General features: G+C 38.7%; 1 protein-coding gene across 2 annotated transcripts in view; it reads right to left on the bottom strand.

Moving 5' to 3' along the window:
• Positions 1–258: 258 nt before the first annotated feature.
• EMB2739 (embryo defective 2739) overlaps positions 259–16328 on the bottom strand; it is a 66881-nt gene continuing 50811 nt past the window's right edge. Inside the window, exons 2-3 of one of the 2 annotated variants that reach the window (XM_089803115.1) lie at positions 4747–4924; positions 259–777 (exon numbers count right to left, since the gene is read on the bottom strand). The gene's annotated coding sequence lies outside the window, so the exon portion shown is untranslated. The remainder of the gene's footprint in view (positions 778–4746; positions 4925–16328) is intronic. The other variant, XM_089803114.1, reaches the window with a different exon arrangement.

Raw genomic sequence — 16328 nt, 5'->3', positions numbered from 1 at the left:
AAGACAAAGACTCCTACTTGCTAAAACGAAAAGAGGGGGTCCCCATTTGCAATAGGGAGATGGTGTGAAAACCACACAATAGGTACCAGCTTCACCATTTAACAATATCTTTCATTAAAACCTGCTATTTCTACTTCTACTTATCACAAAATGAAATCATAGTCTAAGTGAGAGATGCAAAGAACCATGCAATACTCCAAAATGATTATATATATAGATCCACCATGAAGACCAACAAAGTATAAAGAACAATCTTGGTAGTACTTTAACAATAATTCTCTAACAAATAATGTGAGCAAGCCCTTATATAGGGGCTTCAACAAAAAGAAATTACAAGATTAATTTGAAATCAAGGGCCAAGATTAAATCACGTAAACATTAATTAGGGTTTCCATAACCATAGCTACAAATATTATATTCCCACCCAATTACAATTAAGCACCACCATGTGGGCGAATTAGAAAATTACATTATCTTCAAAGACCAATGAGAAACTAGAACAGGCATAACTGATAAGATGCACCATCAAATGTGCAGTGAAAAAATAACAATATTTCGTAGGCCAATGAGAAGAGAGGTTATGTAGAAGCTTGTAGAAGACGCTACCAATGTAACTTGTATTTACACCTAGCCATCTTTGAGAATATTCTTTTTTATCCCTTTTCTATCTTGACAGATTCAATGAATCTAGACACAATATAGTGAATCTCTTCCACTAGGATATTTGGCACGTTGTCATTAGTTGAGGATATGTTTGTCATCCCATCATTCCTTAACCTGCAAGGCAACCAGCACTTGTAAATAATTCTGAAATTTGAAAGAATAATTTCAAAATGTCAAGTTAGTGAAACTTAGAAAATAATCATAAACTTGCTATTTTTTTACTTTCCAATGAAATTTTTTAATTGGGTAATGCAAATTGGAATTTCGTCTCTCATCTTCAAATTGATTTACAACCAATAATAATCAGCATCATTAAAAAAATTGTTATTTTCCTTGTTTAAAATTGATGCAGATATTTAATTTGATGACTCCTTGAATAAATCATTTCAAATTGGCCCCCTTTAGCTGAAATTGATTGATATTTTTGCAAAATCGCTGACCTTGGAATAACTCATTCAATGCATGGCTCTTTACAACTTCAAGTTCATTGAAATATATCTAATTTATTGTCAATTATAATTTATTTTCCATTAATTTCAATTGACTGTTTGTTAAAATAGAGTCCACTTGGATAAATTTAATGTCACAATGGATGAATTAATTAATTCATATTTAAATCAATCCATATTTTGCAAAATTGAGGTAAATTTAATCTCATCTTAATTTAAAACCTATTTTAATTTTCATTTGCAAAATCGAGGTAAATTTTATCTCATCTCTATTTAAAACCCATTTTCATTTTGCAAAATTGAGGAAAATTTAATCTCATCACAATCTAAAATTCATTTTCATTTTTGCAAAATCAAGGTAAATTTAATCTAATCATAAAACTGGTCTTCGTTTTGCAAAATCAAGTTAAATTGGGTCTTATCTTAATTTGGAATTAGTTTCCATCTCAATTATAAAATCGATATCCCCTTAGGTTAATTCATTGAAATGAAGGTGCTTCCTTCATCCAATAAGACTTAATTCCTTCCTTTTGCATTATCTCTTACTTCCTTTATCCAACTTGAGATGAAGAGACGCTTCCTCTACCCCCAACTTGAGATGAAGAGATGCTTCCTATCACTCAATTTGACATGAAGAGATGCTTCCTCTCACTCGAACTTCGGCAAATTTACACATCCTCGGCTCACAATTGTAATTGTACTTTAATTTCTCACTTCTAGACTTGGCCAAATTTTAAAAATATTCATACTTGGCCAAACCTTGTCATTTTTGCTCAACTTCCATGTTTGATGTTCTAAGAAGGCTTTCTAAATCCTAGATTGTTGCCAAAATCACCCTACCACATAAACTTATTAGCAAAAGAGGGGGTCTCCATTTGTCATCGTGAAATGGTGTGAAAACCTCACAACATGAGGGTCATAAGTTAGGACCAACTGAATATTGATGTAGAGATCTATACTCATCATGAAACCACTAGTTCATAGGGAAAGATCTATGTAAGTGAGATAATCTAAAGTAACATATCGTCTAGGGACAAGAATAAAGAATCGTGTCACAAAGGGCTTCATATAAGAACTCGTGCATGAAATTGATGATGGGAAGGAGGAAGTAGAACTCAAGCAAAAGAAGAGAAAGAGAAATCAAAATAATCAAGGGTGCAATAATTATCAAAGTGGATTGTGGTGTTTTGGAGTGTTGGGGGATGTGGTAGGAGAGGCTAGGTGAAATGGGTGGTAATCAGCGTGAGGGTTGAATGTCAAGGCAACATGGTCAACAAGTGAGGGTAAAAGGGGAATAAGGAAACTAAAAATATGAGGGATGAGGGACTTGGTGAAAAAATGGTCCACAATACTCACACCACCACCATGAGGAAAGAAAAGAAAACCTACCAAAGTTGGAGAAGTAAGGGAGTCCGTTAAGAATGTGGAGGTTATGAGATTCTTCTAACTAGAACTAATGCCTATAATCCATAAAAACAATAATTGTCAATGTAAACTCTACATAATCCAAATTCCTGTAGGTCTACCTTAAAATCTTATATAGACATAAGTTATCTTTTGCAAGATCATAAATGGTGTATGGTAGGTATCAATATAGCATTAAAATTTCCCAAAAGAATGATATCACCAACTATGAAATATTGGACATAACTATACAAGTCTCCATCATTGTTAATGACAGATGGAGATGAAGGAACGCAAAGTAGCACACAACAATGAAGACACCTCAAACAAGAGGAGGCCTTTTGTGACCTTGGAGCCACAAATATTTGGAGTGGACATCATAAGCTATCGATGATACTCTAGCCTTGAAATTGTCACAAACGAGGTAGCAACTCCTAAATAGCAAACAACACCTGATCTATGAATCTTGCAACTAAAGGCCAAAACCCACAAGTAACCTATGGCAAGGAATAACCCATTAGGAAGCTCATGGATCTTAGAGAAGAAGATAAGATGTCAAAAAATAAAAACATCCTTAAAAGGAACTAAAACAATACCATGTAGTACTATTATGATTTCAACAATTTAGTTGCCATCACCACGTATTAAATCCTGAGGACTCTATCATGTTGACGATCTAGAATGTACCATAGGGTGAGAAGAGTTAAACATAATGGCTCTACAATCTCAATAACAACCCACTTGCTTTCTTTCCTAGCAGCTATAACTTGGATAGAAGATTTCTCCTCCAAATGCAATTATAGAATGGATATGTTCAACGTATTGTGCAGAGCTACTAATACCACAAAGGATACAACAATATCATATTGTTTGTTGACAACGAATTATGCAAGAAATTAAATAATATCAATTTGTTAGACTTCCATGTGAACTCTATTGTTTTGCATTAAGGATTCTATGATGTATATGGCAATATGATGAATACATTCTCATTGTTGTCAAATTTACAATATATATATTTGAAATTTCCGGTTTTTTTAAAAACAAGTTTTCCATATATCCATCTGCTCTGGCATTCCCAAAAATGGCCTCAAAAAATTCTATCTGCGAAATGCATCTCCTCCCCCCCCCCAGCCCGCCACCACCCACACCCACCGAAAAAAATAGCCGAAAACTTGGCAGAACATAGTTTTCCAGGTATTAAACATTGCTAATCACAAGGTTATGAACAGGCGTGGGAGTCTTCTAGCTCCCAAACTCTAAGTTCACGCCCCTCTTGAGGGCGCCGAGAGAAGATATCACAAAGGCACAAGAATTAAACAGGTCACTGACTTTTCATCCACCAGGGTTGCATAAATATATCACTAGTAGGCCATATGATAACCTAGTCGCTGGGAAAAATTTCCAGGGCAAGATCTAGTAAGGGCACCAAGGAGGGACTGTCAATAAACCATCCACATCCCATCAGCACCAGGAAAGTCGCCAAAGAATATTTTAGAAGGTCAAGGAAGGAATTTCAAACTATTTCAAAAATGAAATGGGTTCACTAATTCTGAATCTGAGCATTGGAGGAAACTCTAGAGACCTGCACCCTGATCTGGGAAACATAATCAAATCTACCAATGGAAAATTCCATCATTTCATGTCTTTAACACCCCCCAGGAGGCACAGCAGATCAAATTGTGAGTTCACTCTATCATTAATTGTGTAGAATCTTAATCTGAATGTATTTCAAATACTGGTGCATAATGAATTTGACACCCACCTCAAGAAACTAGTTAGATCTTCACATCTGCTGACTGCAATCAAACTTTCAAGTATTTGAAATAGCATTTGTATCTTTACACCAGTTTGCTCCAAACCTGTTTGTGGCTGTAAATGGATTTATCTGTGAATATTGGTCTGCTATACCCTAACTGAGCACAAGGTAACTGAATTTACTCTGGCAGTAATATTTAAAACAGACAGGTCAATAAGGGAGCATTTCATATTGTATGCATCATTTTTCTCTACATCACTAATGCATGATGTACTGGAATCTCAAGAATACTGTAGAAAGAAAAAATTAATATATTTGGTCAGAACAAGGAAAGCACAGCAGGATTACTTCCCAGATCCCTCAAAGAGTAAGCAGCGTGTCCAAAGCAACATCAATTATTTCATAAAAACTCTATATTTGCATTTAAAGATAAAAGACTTTGATGGCACCTAAATAATTGCTTGCACCAACCTGAATTATTTTGTTCCAGGCAAATGATTAATAGTCCTGAAGCAGAGGGTCAAAAACAGCCCAAGCACGTATTTACCTCAAAATTTCCTGATCAAACTGTCTGCATGTGTATCTTTGTATCCTGGACTGGATGAGGTAGTCTTTTTGAGAGAATTCTATTGTGGTAAGCTTCAAATACCTGGGAAATGTACAAAAAAACTGATTGTAAGCCTGGTAAATAAGTCAAATGTGATATATAATACATGAAGAATTAGTCAACAGATTACACAGCAATGGTTTTTGCACTGTAAGCAACTTAGCATATGCTTGATATATCACCATTCTGTAGTATTATGTTTGTGTCAGCATTAGGAATAAACTATAAGAAATCATACAAAGGAAAACTATAATCAAAAGATTAAAAGAATATTTAGAATCAAACAAGTGATTTAATAATTAAGGTAGTACGTACATCCCATAATAAAGAGACTAACATGATGTTCATCTGGCATCTCTACGCTGCAAATAAAACTACAAATACAGAACCCACAAGGGATCTAATATTAAAACATTGTCAGGAACTGGAAGTGGCAAGAAGCTTCTAACCGGATTCAAACAAATGTTACAAAAATAAAACTAACATTTTGGGATCAAAATCATTTTTGGTGTATATTATGACAGAATGAAGGCCAAAGAATAGAATCTACCAATCGCTGGACAAAGCGAGTGTACCAGGAAATCAAAACTAAAACATTATGCAAGTATATTATAGTTGACCTATAGATGAGGCTCAAAATAAGAGAAAAGGAATGGAATTGGCAATACACCGATCAAATACTTAGCATTTTAGCAGTTGGCTATTTGTCAGGGCCAGGATGATTATATCTTGGTATATAGAAGTTTGCATGTGCATATGCATTTGCAGTTGATGAAATGACAATGTTATCATCTACCATGCAAATTTGTGTAAATATATGAATGCCAACCATATTTGCTTACATTCAATGTAGTTCGGGCCTTTACCTCTCTAAAGGAAAAAAATTGCAACAGGACGTAAGTGTTGTATGTCCCTAATAAAGATTGTGAATACCCTTAAGCAGTAAGCTATTACATACTTTATCTAATTATAAAATTGAAGAATTATATCTACCTTCTACACATTTCCATTCCCTGGAAAAATATTTAAGAATTCTCAAGTTACAGTTTTGAGGGATTATATTAGTCCTCTAAGCATTTCCATTTGCTGGAAAAATATTTGAGAATCCTATTGAGTCAGGGATTGTACTTATATGAATTCAGAGATCTCGAAAGCTACATTACCCACAAAAGCGTTTCCAGCAACCATCCATAGGTACCGGAAATGGAAATGGTTTCAGGGACTTGAGAACAGCAAAAAATGTTTCCAAGTCATCCTTGGACAAACAAGAAAATCGGAAATGGTTTCTAAAACTTGTGGACAGTCAACAAAGGTACTGGAAACTTTTGACCATCCCTGGTACAGCTGGGGATGTCCAAGATGTCCCCCTATCATCCTGGGGACTGACATCCATCCCCAGCAACAGAAACATTGCAAAGAAAGGTTTCATTGTCAACTAAAGTCCAAAAACAGAGGTTAACTTCTGAGTTGCAGCAGACTGTATGATGCCCTGGCAGATTATAGTATGCAGAAAGGGTTGCATACAACCTGTTGCAGCTCAGAAGTTAAGATATGGCATCAGATTATTTTGCAATTTGCAGAGAAAAGAAAGCTTTACTTCTGAGTTGCATATCAAATCTGAACCTTTCAGAAGGTGGAAAATCTCAAGGGAGCCACTCAAAATAATGTATGTTAGTGTTTATCTCTCAAGTGAGCCACTCATAATAATGTATATTTAAGTGTTTTGTAAAGAAAAAACATAGAGAAATGCATAAAGGAAATATTCTCACTCTTAAATACAGATTCCTCAGAAAAAACTATCCTTCTTATATATGCTCCTGAAGCAATCCTTTTAAGACTGTCTATGCCTTGGAAAATTTCCTATTTCTTTCAATATAATTAAACTTGTCTTCTACGGTGCTCCTGTTGCTCCCCATTTTGCAACCTGCGCGTTGACCTCCCTGTGCTTTGCTCCTGCATGGATAAACTCCATCCATGGTGCTCGTAGTTGTTCCTGTGCATCATGACTGTATTGGTGGGCTTCCCATCACATCTTCTCTGCTTCATTGTGTGTTTTCACAACTTGTTCCTGTTATTTTTGTTTTGCTTCATGGGTTCTCTGCACAGTAGGCTCTCAGTGCTTGCTTGCTTGTCCTTCGTCTGTCACCTCCTACGTGTTGCTTGCCTTCCTCCTACATTGGCCTGGCAACCTTCTTCTGTTAAACCTACTTCACAGCTTTGCTTTCTCCAGTGTCATCCCAGCTTCTTGTCTCCTGCTTCGACCTTGCTTCACTGACCTGTCTCGAGCCTTCGGTGGTCTGCAGTCTGAGGGTTGACTCTCCCATGCTCTTGTTTGTCAGGCTTCCTCCTGCAGTTATCATCGCATGTGAATGGGTGACTTCCAGTGTGTTTTCCCCTGCTTCAAGCATTGCCTGCAATCCCCCTCAGGTTCCTGGCTCCAGGTTTCTCTGTTGGTCCAAACTCTTCTTGGTCAGGCTTCATTCTCTATCGGGTTCCTTCCTTTGTTGGGAACTGTGACCATCGTTCTGCTCTTAGCTTCTCCCTGTCTCACTTACTGTCCTAGACACACCTTTAGTGTTTGTATTGGTCGTTGTGCTCACTCTTTTCTGTCACGCTCACACTCTGCAACAAGATTGACCTGAAGCCCTGGGTCTGATGGAAACTGCTTCCCACATCACATACCAAAGGCTTATTGACCACATGGATAGAGTAGAGCAGAGAATCTAAGTCAACGGGATGCCATGCACTCCCTATCTACGACATTAGCAGATCAGAAACAACACATTGACTAACACCCAGTGGTTAAAGGATTTCTTCATGACACTAACTTTCAAAACAACAGACCTTAAAAAGCAAGTGAACACCAATAAAGAACAGGTCCAGGAAATCCATTTTATCAAAGAAAAACAAATTGAACCTCAATAATAAGCAAAATTCTCTGGTGACGGAAACAAAGCAGCAACTCAAGTCTTGGGCCTCCATTTGCAGCACCACTGGCTCTACACCCCTCTAGTGTGGAAAAGCTAGTTCAAGCTAGGCTGATGGATGAGCGGGCTAGGTGGGATAATGAGAACAATCAGAGAGTTTGGGGCCTTCCCCACTCTTTTGTTGATCCTATCTCAATAACTCACTCTTTCCTCAGCGATCAACTAGACACTATAAACATAAAACTCTGGTTCCTTTCTTTGGTTGTCCATCTTCGAGTTCTAGGATAAGGAGGAAGTTTTTCCCTCATCCCACTAAGATTTATCTTGATGAGGATCTCATGAAATCATAGGAGACAAAGTTGAAACATTCTTGGGGACTTTTTGTGGAACTTAGACAAAACAGGAAGTGGGTTGTCGTCAAGAACCTTGGAATTCTTATTCGGGATTCTCCTCCTTTTGGATGGGAATTGGGGTTAGAGACCAAGGCCAAATGAAAGTCACGACATTAGTTGAGCATGAAAGAGCCTCAAATGGGTCTCTACCTATGCTCCATGGGGACGTGTCCCCTGCCTCTGTACCCTAGTACCCGTACCGGGTACGAAACGGGGATGCGGGTACGGATTTTGGTCGTACCCTGCGACGTCCCTTTCTGAGGGAAAAGGGGACGGTCCCCGAAACGCTAAAACAAGTTTCATAGGAAACTTGGGTACGGATTTCCGTACCAGGGACGGCTTTCCCGTCCCTCGCCCGTACCCTTTTTGCCCACACCGTCCCCTATTTTCCAGCCGGCTGCAGGTGAGTTAAAAAGTTAAAAAAAAAAGGTTTTTTGAAAAAAAATTGAGTCTTTTCTATTCTGCCCAGGGCCCACATGGATGTTAACCCTAATGTGTCTTCTTCAATAGTTAAAGTTGGAGTTCATTGCTCATTTGGAGTTGTTTGCAAGTTGGGAAGAGGAAGAGGAAAACATTCAACAACAACAAAAGAGGAGTGTGTTTTGGAGGTGGAAGAGGAGGTTTTGCCTTCATTTCTACTTCATTCTAGGTATGTTTTTTATTTTCTTTTTGTTCGATTCAAACTTCATTGTTGTTTGTTGTCATTTTTCATTTTTTTCAATGACATAGAGAGGGCATGTTAATGGAACATTGAAATATTTTATTTTTCTATAACTTGCAGCAGTATACTATAAATCATTGTAAAATCCAAAGGCAAAAACATGAGCAGCAGTGAGAGTGAGGGAAGTAGTGATAGCATGGAAGTTGCCATGCAAGAAACTCAAGTGTCACAATTACAAAGACCAAGAAAAAGACCTAGGGCAGTCATTGATGAGCCTAATGTAGATGTCCCTATGGAAGATGCAATGCCTAATCTATTTGAGTGCCCTTCCAAAGCCCTAAAACAATATGCCAAAGGCCCATTCAATCCTAAGAAACCTCTCTACAATTTGCCACAAAAGTAGACAAGAATAAGAAGAAAAATTCGAGGGGTAGTAGGGAATGGGAGTGTCATATATGTAAGAAGCATTATTTTGGGAGCTACACAAGAGTGTATTGCCATCTTTTATGGATAGGTGGGCAAGGGGTGAAAGGTTGCAACAAAATTACGGAGGAAGAAAAACTTGAGGCCAACGGGTTGTATGTGGAGGGGGAGTTATTGAAATCCGGGGGGGGTCCTACGAGTAGCACACCCACACCCTCATTGACTCCCACTAGCACTGTTAGTAAAGGGAAGGGAAAGGCCAAGACTAAGAGAGATACCAATGTGGCTGATTTATTTAACATAGAAGCAAAAGAGAGAGCTGAAGAGTCCATTGGCAGATTTCTTGTTGCTCATGGCATACCATACCATGTTTCTCGTTCCTCATTCTATAAACAAATGTGCAAAGATATTTATGTTGTTGGTCCCTCATTTGTACCACCAGGAGAGACTAAATTACGCACCACTATCCTTGACAAAGAGTACTCAAAAGTAAACATTTTGATGGAGGATATGAGACAAACATGGATGAGTGATGGATGTTCTATTATCATGGATGGTTGGACCGATATCAAACATCGGCCACTCATCAATCTTATTGTCACTAGTACAGCAGGGGCCTATTTTCTTAGAGCCATTGATTGTTCGGGAAAAAAGAAGGATGCATCCTTCCAATTTCAGATTTTGAAAGATGCTATAGAAGAGGTAGGGGCTTCAAATGTTGTGCAAGTAGTCACTAATTTAGCCCGGGTGTGTAAATCAGCTAGATTGATAGTAGAGAGCACCTACAGACACATTTTTTGGACCCCATGTTGTGTACATGCATTGAATAACACCTTGAAGGACTTTGGGAAAATTGATTGGATAAAGACTATGGTGTTTGAGGCTAGAGACGTGCAAATGTTTATTTGCAATCATCACACATCTCTTGCATTATTTAGGACATTTTCCAAAAAAGAATTCCTCGAGCCTGTGGAGACTCAATATGCTAGCTACTTCATTTTGTTGGAGAGGATGCTTGAGGTCCAAGAGGCCTTACAATCCATGGTGGTCAATGCAGAGTGGAATAGATGGCATGAATCAAGCACCCTAGAGGGAAGACTTGTCAAACGAAGAATCCTGGATGAAAATTGGTGGACCACAATGAGGTAAGAAACTTAAGAATTGGTGGACATCATAATTGTTATTATTGCTGATTTAATAAAAAAAAAATTCTGATTTAAGCACTTGCTGATTTTTTTAACATATTATGTTTCTCACTTGCAATTTTCTTTCATTTGCAGATACATTTGCTCCTTCATTGACCCTATTGTGCAGGTCATTAGATATGTTGATACTGACTCTCCTAGCCTTGGAGAGATTTATGAGACCTTTAATAGCATGCTTGGGCAAATCAAGCAAGCTGTTAAAGATAAGGAACCTACTTTGGAGTTCTATGAGGAGCATCTTAAGCCCATTGTAATGAAAAGGAGGAACACTATGAACACGCCACTTCATATGGCAGCCTATGCAGTCAATCCAAAATGGTATGCACCAAGGCCTGGGAGAGTGCCTCCATTTAATGATGAGGAGGTGAGTTTAATTTATTAAAGATTTCTGATTTTATAATACATTTTTTTAAAAATTATTTTATTTGTTAAGTTTATAAACTCTAAGTTCTCACTTCTTAATTTTTGTTTGTTCAATATAGGTGAAGGAGGGCTTCTTCAAGGCCCTTTCAAAAATGTATAGTGCAGAGGATGCTGCAAAAATTCGAGGGCAATGGCTTGACTTTGCCAATCTTTGTGGTCCAACATTTAGTAGACCAGAGGCGAGGACTGATATAGCTACATTAGCTCAAAAGGACCCGATTGGATGGTGGACATGGCATTGTAGAGATGCACCTGAGCTGAAAGTCCTTGCCACCCGTCTTCTCTCACAAGTTGCGAGTTCCTCTGCTGCAGAGAGGAATTGGTCTACATATAACTTCATTCAATCAGTCAAGAGGAACAACCTTACCTCTAGACGATCGGAGAAGCTTGTGGCTGTTCATAGTGTATTGCAACTACAGGAGCGACAGAGTCTTGAGTATCGACAGACTCCAGCACTACATTGGGATGTTAATCCTGAGGATGCATTGCAGATTGATGAGGATAACACACCCCCAAGGCTGCTTGGTGTTCCATTGGATGAGGACCCTCTACCTACCCCTGCCAATGATTTAGAGGATGAGATTGATGATGATCTTGATTTAGATAGAGATTTAGATTCCTAGAGGACAACCATATATTTGGCTTTATGCTTTTCAGATACTCAGATACATTATTGCTTTTAATTATTATGGAGTTGGACAACTCATTTACACTTCTAGTATTTACTTTCATTATGTCATTTTGATTTTCATTTCATGCATGATGATGATAGATTGATACTTGGAGCCTTTGGGCATTTTTGCTAATTGTATGTGATATTCGGATATATCATCATATCATATTCTCATTTTGATTCTAATCTTAATAGTTTTCAATTTCCATGTATTCTATGGTGAATGGTTTATCAATGTTATGATTTATCATTGTTATGGTATGCATATCAGAAATATATCTCTAAAGAAGTCTAATTCTCCATATATAAAAAATTTAAAATCCCCTATATTTTATAGCCGTCCCCTGAGGTCTCGTCCTCTAAATTTTGGCTTCGACCCGTACCCATACCGGAAACACGTTCCCGTCCCCTAAAACGTCCCCGTCCCGAAAACTCCATGGAGCATAGGTCTCTGCATGTCAATTGTTGGAACAACAATGGTACCTTATGGTCCTTGTCGGATCTCTTTTAGGAAGCTCTTGGTTCTCCAAATGTTCTCTTAGTTGCAAAGACCAATGAGAGCCTCATCCATCCTATCCCTACCATCTTTGGCTCCTAGTGGTTGTTTTCTTTTAGAGATGAGGTCAGCTATTTTAGTGGTATCAAGGGGTTAGTGGGGTTGCTTGTTTGGTCAGAGACTGTCTCTTTAGCATGACTTTCAGGGTTTATTCTAATAATTCAGCCAAATTCATGTGGATCCATATTGTTTGGATGACATCACATTACAAAGACATCTTCATTGCGGTGTGCTATTTTCCGCCAACTTCCTCGTCCTATGTTGTACACAATATGGAGATCAATGATCCTTACGAGGACCTACATGAGTACATTACTAGGTTTTCGGACATTGGAGACATCATCTTTCTAGGAGACTTTAATGCACGGACCAAAGACCTTTAGTGTTCCTTAGGAAGCTTACTAGCTATGGTTGCCATTTGCTCCAACTATGCGACTCCTAGCACTTGGTGATCCTAAATGGGCTCTCCATTTTCCTGGGTCTGATGTTTTCACCTATTGGCCTCATTGCAACGATGTGAGTATGGTGGACTATGCTCTCTCTTGTGCTTCCTTTATTCTCTTCATTAGGTGCTTCCTAGTCTCCCTCTTTCCCCTGGCTAACTACACCCTCCTCAGCCTTACCCTCAGTGTCTCCCACCCCCTCCCCACCTCTCGGTTGCCTCCCACCCCTTGAGACGAGCCTCGCCTGCACTTCCTTTTTCTTTGTCAATGGCAAGCACAACCTCTTTGTCCTCCACCTTAGGTGGCTTCTTCCTCAAGATCCCCTCATCATGCCCAGGACTGCCTCCAAATTGTTTGACCTACTTGTGCCCACAATCTAGGAGTCCACCCTCCTCTCTATTCCCCACTGCACCACCTTTGTTTTCGATAGCGCCAAATGCAGGAATACTTGTCCTATGAATTGATGGTTCGATGAGGAGTGTAAGTCTTTCCACCGTTCAGTTCGCTCGGCCTTCTCCAACCATCCTCCCTTGTCCATAGGAAGCGCTTGTTCTTCATGATGTGGTGTAGATCCCTTAGTACCTCCCTTCTGTAGTCCTCCAAGCTCTTCTAGAACACTTCATTCCCCTGCCAACCTCCCCTCTTTCCATCTTTGACCACAATTCCCTAGCCTCACACACCTCCACTCTCCATGATATCCCCGACTAGCCTCCCCCCCACCTCAATTCCTTGCTCTAGTGCCATCTCTTCACCTTCTCCAACATCTGTAAGGCAGTCAAATTCATGAACAACGCGACAGTGAATGAGAAAGGGCTCCAAGAAAAACTCTTCAAACTTGGTATCACAACTTTGAGCTCCTTCCTCACAATGCTCTTTAACAAGGTGGTTTGCACTGGCATCCTTGACTCTTGGTCACAGCATATTATCTATCTGATTCATAAGACCAAGCCAGTTTTAGACCTCGACAACTATAGGACCATCATAATTGGGCACACTTTTGCTAAGCGTTATGCCACTGTGTTGAACAATCTTTTATCTATGGTGCTTGACCAGTGCTAGACAAGCTGGCCTTCGGACAAATTTTCAAGCCATGGACCACATTTTGACCTTATGGACTATTATTGAGGAGACTTGGCACTGTTCATCAAAAGTCTACTACTACTTTGTGGATTTTCGCAAGGCATTTGATTCCATCCCGAGCAGCTCTCTTCCAGAGACTTAGAGATATTGGGATACCAAAAATTCTCTTGACAACAATCATGAGATTATATGAGTGTGGTGGCCAGATTCAGGACTGCTTAGGGTTTCTCAGATCCTATACAGAGCACCATTGGGATGAAGTAGGGCTACCCTTTGTCTCATTTGCATCGACAAGCTTGAGGTCATCCTTTGAGATTTCTCGCTCTCGGGTCATGATCTCCATTTTACTTTTTGTCGATGATGTGGTTCTTATGGCCTTCTCTCTGAAGATTCTCCAACGAGTTCCTCTCAGTACAGCTACCTTTTGTGACTTGTGCAATTTGGTTGTGAACCTAGGCAAGACCTGAGTAATGATCTTCAATTGCTGGAAGACCTTGCATTTCTACTTCTTTTTCTAGGTTGAGGAGATCAAGATTACTTTGTCTAACACTTATTTTGGGGTCAAGTTCTTTGGTCCCCATTTTTGTATGAAACTTGCCACACAACCATGTGCTAATAAGGGGCTTGGTTCCCTTGCTATGTTGGAGAGTCTTCTATACTACATCTAAGATGTCCCTCTTGGACTCCTCAGTCAAATTGATTGTGCTTTATAACTTTGTGGTGCGGGGACCCTCACTCCTAAAGTTGGATTGGGCTTCAGATATTACTCCTTTGGCGCATCATTAGGTGCCATTAATCCACTCCCCACAATATCATTTTGGCCGATTTTAGGGCACTTCATTTCAGGCTTAGGGATATCTTTGATCTAGTTTGGTTCCTTCATAGGCTTTGGGGCTTTGTTGACTCCACCAAAGGTCACCACAAACACTCCTATCTGGCATATTGCTCTTCTAACGTGATCGCAAGTACTAATTTTACTAGTAGGGCCTGTTGTTGGTACACCAAAGCCTTCGCGTTCTTGAGATTTATGGGGATTGATATGGATCATCTTACCCCTTTCTAGTACTCATTGGAGGCCCTCGCTTACATCCTTCCTTTACAACAAGAGCTGAATGAGCATGTCAAAATCGACATCTATAGACAGTATATTATTATGACATGGAGTAACCCTCGGGAGGACTTTGTTCGAGGATGGGTTGTTATTACTCATTCTTGGTACCTCCTTGCGTAATGCCCCACTCCTTAGGACAACTTTACCTACAGAAATTATTAGCAACATTTATTATTAAATTCAATTCTAATGATTTATATCTAGGAATGTCATTATTACTACACCTCCTTAAGGATTCCTTCGATCAAGCTTCCTAATCCTTTGGGAGGATCCCTTATGTTATGAGGAACAACCCTCGATTATTCAACATTCCTCCTTGAAACTACCTTCCAAGTTAGGCCTCATAATCCTTTGTGAAGACCCACTGTGTTCCTCAGAACAACCCTTGATTAGTTAGCCATCATCTTTGAAGATCATCCTAAGGATCTACAAGATTTCTTTAACAATCTCCTATATTTCCTTTGAATAGATTCATACTATAAATATAAATCAATGCTACAGTTGAAATGTTATACATTTATTATTATTTCCATTTATTTCTACTATAGATCCTAATTAGTATTATATCCATTTATCTCTACTATAGATCCTAATTGGAGTCCTTAAGAATCCTCATATAAATCATATAAACTAAATTTAAAATACTATTATTTCATAATAAGTATGATTATCCTTATATTAAGGTACTTGCACAAATCAAATAAACTAAAAATACCATGACCTTTCAATATTTAGATTTACCTTTATAATTTTTACTTGCTTGTTGATGGCGTGGGCCTTGGTCTTGTTGTTTGGCTCATTTTGTCTGGCTCATTTTCTATGGCCGATCTCTTCTTACCCTATCGTGACTAGTCCATTCTCGATGACATGGCTATAGGGTACGTGGATTGGTGCACAAATACTATTGTTATTATCCTCCTCGATAACTATGTGCAGACTTTGACTCTTGTGCCTTATCACATGAACTCCTCTTCCCATAAAAGTTTAATTATTGTGCTCTTCCCAATCGAATGATTGTGTACCTTCCAGTTCATTTATTTCTTATGAGTCAGGATTCTCCTTTCCCACCACGTTAGAGACTGTTCATTAATGGATTTGTCCTTTTTCAAATTTTCTGAATGTCTTCTTACAAAGTGGTTCATGTCCCTCCCCTCCATTGGTCCACATCTATTTATAAGGGAAGATGGTGATTGGATCGGTGTGACCCTTTGTACATGCCCTGTCCTCTCTTGTATAATTATTAGTCGCTATTTTGTATTTTTATTAGTAGTTAAGTACTATGCATAATATATTTTAATATATTTGATATTTATAAACTTTTTGGTATTATTATTAATATCTTACTATGTTTCAAAATAAATAATTACATCATATTACTTTAGCTATCATAATATATTTTAATTGGTTAATATATGAAATATTTTATCAACTTGGGCTCATGACACCTTGGTACCTCGCTCGTCGTTGGGCTCACGCCCCCTACATCTCCTTGGGCTCTTTCAGGGTTGGCTCACACAAGCTCCATATTCAAACAGACTGGAATATCCCTTTC

The sequence above is a fragment of the Cupressus sempervirens genome, chromosome 10, assembly GCF_028749045.1.
Source record: "Cupressus sempervirens isolate cs-2001-9-10 chromosome 10, ASM2874904v1, whole genome shotgun sequence".
In the NCBI taxonomy this organism is placed as follows: domain Eukaryota; kingdom Viridiplantae; phylum Streptophyta; class Pinopsida; order Cupressales; family Cupressaceae; genus Cupressus; species Cupressus sempervirens.
Note: the sequence above shows the minus strand (reverse complement) of the source record. Positions and strands in the feature narration are given on the sequence as shown.